We start from the raw sequence: 4553 nt of genomic DNA on the forward strand, positions 1-4553 counted from the left end.
TGCACGGGGGGAAAGTTGAATTTTTGGATGAAAATGCGTATTTTCATACTTTAAAAATTTCAGGCGTGTGTCAGACTTCCAGGCGGGGGCAGCCGCCGGAGGTGTACCTGGGACGCTTCCAGGAGCCCGGGGAAGATTTTCCTGGAAGAGTCTTGGGACTTAGTGCAATTTTTAGAAAATCTCGATTTTGTGAAAAATGTCACATTTCCCCTACTACCACCACAGGGGGGGCGTCAATATGTTGTAAAGCACCCAAGGGCAGTGACCTAAATGCGGGTAAAGTTTGCGGTGCACGGGGGGAAAGTTGAATTTTTGGATGAAAATGCGTATTTTCATACTTTGAAAATTTCAGGCGTGTGTCGGACTTCCAGGCGGGGGCAGCCGCCAGAGGCGTACCGGGGACGCTTCCAGGAGCCTGGGGAAGATTTTCTGAAAGTGTCCTTGGGACTTAGAAATATTTTGAGAAAATCTCGATTTTGTGAAAAAATGTCACATTTCCCCTACTTCCACCACAGGGGGGCGTCAATATGTTGTAAAAGCACCCCAGGGCAGTGACCTAAATGCGGGTGAAGTTTGCGGTGCACGGGGGGAAAGTTGAATTTTTGGATGAAAATGCGTATTTTCATACTTTTGAAAATTTCAGGCGTGTGTCGGACTTCCAGGCGGGGGCAGCCGCCAGAGGCGTACCGGGGACGCTTCCAGGAGCCTGGGGAAGATTTCATGAAAGTGTCCTTGGGACTTAGAAATATTTTGAGAAAATCTCGATTTTGTGAAAAATGTCACATTTCCCCTACTTCCACCACAGGGGGGCGTCAATATGTTGTGAGGTACCCCAGGACAGTGACCTAACTGTGGGTAAAGTTTGCGGGGCACGGGCGGAAAGTCGAATTTTGGATGAAAATGCATTATTTTCATACTTTGAAAATTCCAGGCGTGTGTCAGACTTCCAGGCGGGGGCAGCCGCTGGAGGCGTACCGAGGACGCTTCCAGGAGCCTGGGGAAGATTTTCTGAAAGTGTCCTTGGGACTTAGAAATATTTTGAGAAAATCTCGATTTTGTGAAAAAATGTCACATTTCCCCTACTTCCACCCCAGGGGGGCGTCAATATGTTGTGAGGTACCCCAGGACAGTGACCTAACTGTGGGTAAAGTTTGCGGGGCACGGGCGGAAAGTCGAATTTTGGATGAAAATGCATTATTTTCATACTTTGAAAATTTCAGGCGTGTGTCAGACTTCCAGGCGGGGGCAGCCGCCGGAGGCGTACCGAGGACGCTTCCAGGAGCCTGGGGAAGATTTTCTGAAAGTGTCCTTGGGACTTAGAAAAATTTTGAGAAATTTCCGATTTTGTGAAAAATGTCACATTTCCCCTACTTCCACCCCAGGGGGGCGTCAATATGTTGTAAAGCACCCCAGGGCAGTGACCTAAATGAGGGTGAATTTTGCGGTGCACGGGCGGAAAGTCGAATTTTTGGATGAAAATGCGTATTTTCATACTTTGAAAATTTCAGGCGTGTGTCAGACTTCCAGGCGGGGGGCAGCCGCCGGAGGCGTACCGGGGACGCTTCCAGGAGCCTGGGGAAGATTTTCTGAAAGTGTCCTTGGGACTTAGAAATATTTTGAGAAAATCTCGATTTTGTGAAAAAATGTCACATTTCCCCTACTTCCACCCCAGGGGGGCGTCAATATGTTGTAAGGCACCCCAAGGCAGTGACCTAAGTGGGGGTGAAGTTTGCGGTGCACGGGGGGAAAGTTGAATTTTTGGATGAAAATGCGTATTTTCATACTTTGAAAATTTCAGGCGTGTGGTCGGACTTCCAGGCGGGGGCAGCCGCCAGAGGTGTACCGGGGACGCTTCCAGGAGCCTGGGGGAGATTTCTGGAAGAGTCCTTGACACTTAGAAAAATTTTGAGAAAATCTCGATTTTTGTGAAAAATGTCACATTTCCCCTACTTCCACCCCAGGGGGGCGTCAATATGTTGTAAGGCACCCCAAGGCAGTGACCTAAGTGGGGGTGAAGTTTGCGGTGCACGGGGGGAAAGTTGAATTTTTGGATGAAAATGCGTATTTTCATACTTTGAAAATTTCAGGCGTGTGTCGGACTTCCAGGCGGGGGCAGCCGCCAGAGGTGTACCGGGGACGCTTCCAGGAGCCTGGGGGAGATTTTCTGGAAGAGTCCTTGACACTTAGAAAAATTTTGAGAAAATCTCGATTTTGTGAAAAATGTCACATTTCCCCTACTTCCACCCCAGGGGGGCGTCAATATGTTGTAAGGCACCCCAAGGCAGTGACCTAAGTGGGGGTGAAGTTTGCGGTGCACGGGGGGAAAGTTGAATTTTTGGATGAAAATGCGTATTTTCATACTTTGAAAATTTCAGGCGTGTGTCGGACTTCCAGGCGGGGGCAGCCGCCAGAGGTGTACCGGGGACGCTTCCAGGAGCCTGGGGGAGATTTTCTGGAAGAGTCCTTGACACTTAGAAAATTTGAGAAAATCTCGATTTTGTGAAAAATGTCACATTTCCCCTACTTCCACCCCAGGGGGGCGTCAATATGTTGTAAGGCACCCCAAGGCAGTGACCTAAGTGGGGGTGAAGTTTTGCGGTGCACGGGGGGAAAGTTGAATTTTTGGATGAAAATGCGTATTTTCATACTTTGAAAATTTCAGGCGTGTGTCGGACTTCCAGGCGGGGGCAGCCGCCAGAAGGTGTACCGGGGACGCTTCCAGGAGCCTGGGGGAGATTTTCTGGAAGAGTCCTTGACACTTAGAAAAATTTTGAGAAATTTCCGATTTTGTGTAAAAATCACCCATTTCCCCTACTTCCACCCTAAAGGGGCGTCAATATGTCGTAAGGCGCCCCTAGACAGTGACCTAAGTGGGGGTGAAGTTTGGGTCTGCTGGGTGGAAAACTGAAAAAAGCGATTTTGTGACTTTGAGAACAAACAGAGAGCTCAAAACTTTGAAAAACGTCAGGACCGCTGTCAGACTTCCAGGCGGGGGAAAGCTCTGAGGTTGTACCGAGGACACTTCCATGGCCCCCGGATTGATTTTCAAGAAAGAGTCCTTGGGACTTTGAAATTTTCCGGCGAGCTGTTTTTGGCTTCCGGGAGCCGTAGAACTTTGGGGAAATCGATTCCGCTCACCGGTTCAGGGTGTTTCGAGCTAGTCCAGGTCCCAGCTACGCCGCCTGGCCTCCAAATTTCGCAAATTCGAAAAAAAAAAAAATAGAACCGGAATGAGGAAATTTCTGGCCGCCGGATCCGCCGCACGGCTCCAGGAGGTCGGACACTTTTTGACTTTGTTCCCTTAAAGTGGGGGTCGGTGTCTCACCATGCAAATACCCAGTTTTGCACACCAGCTGCAGGATATAGGAGAGAGAGGTACCTCTCGGCCCCGACCAAAATCCGTTGTTTTCGTGGTTCCTCGACTCGGGTAGGCGGTTTGGCGAGTACCCCCCTTTTGCATGGAAGTTCGCACTCGCGCCGAGACCAGGCTTCCGCGGCTCCAGGGGGACTTTTGCCGGTTGTCCGTCCCGAGTCCGAGACGCGTTTCCTGGGTCGCCCGAGCCCGAACGGACCCTACGGACCCTCCCCACGTGGGTTCCTGTCCTCTGAGGGCGACGGTCGTCAGAAGGGGGGCAGATCCAGAGTCCTCGTCCGCAGGAGGGCTCTGGGAGGGCGGATCGCTCCTTCTGACTTTGTCCCCTCGGAGCGGGCTCGGCGTTTCTCTGTGTCGGATGTCTCCCGCTTCCGCGCCAACGGGGAGACCTATGAGAGAATCGCACCGCGACCCGGCTTCCGTCTCGAGGGCGCCCGGAGCGCGCCGGACACTCGCTTCCAGGACTCCAGGGGCACGTTTCTTCCCCGTCTCCCCCGAGGGGAAGAACGGAGGCAGGGGTTCCACCCGAGCCCCTGCCCTTTCTTCCGATCGATCTGGCTCAGCGCTCCCGGGTGGGGAGGTGGTGCCGCTCGCTCGGCCCGGGCTTTGGAGCCCGCGTCGGTTTACGGCGGGCGGTCTCCTTCCTCTGTTACCCCCCCCCGGGTTTCAGGCACTCGTCCTTGGGCGCGCACGCCGGCGGTCGCCCTCCCGTCTACGGACGGAGGCGGCCGAGCTGTGGGGAGTTTGACCCGAACCGTGGTACGGCAGCGGTCCGACGACCCGCACGGGCGAACGGAGGGGCGCCCACCCACCTCGGCGTGGGGGCCCGCCGTCCGAATCGCTCCCCGCGCGGGGCAGCACAACGATCTTCTCCGAGGGCGGCCCTTTGACTTTCAGATGCGCAGCTCGTCCGCGGAGGCCCGCGCCGCACCCCAGCGTCCGAAGGGCGGCCTCCGCGGTGGGCATCGGCGAGAGCGGCGGCGGTGGGTGGCGCTTCCACGCCACCGCCGAGCTCCGCGTTTTCCAGTCTTTTCCCGAGCCCCTACGATAGTGGGGGGATGACAGACGTGCGGGGAGGCGGGCGAGTGGGTTCTCACCGTGCGGTGTGCCCCGCGGCCGAACGCCGTCGCCTTCCCCTCGTCCGCCGTCCTCCGAGGCGGCTCGGCAGGGAGCGCGAGAG

Source organism: Ranitomeya variabilis, unplaced genomic scaffold, assembly GCF_051348905.1.
Source record: "Ranitomeya variabilis isolate aRanVar5 unplaced genomic scaffold, aRanVar5.hap1 Scaffold_231, whole genome shotgun sequence".
In the NCBI taxonomy this organism is placed as follows: Eukaryota; Metazoa; Chordata; class Amphibia; order Anura; family Dendrobatidae; genus Ranitomeya; species Ranitomeya variabilis.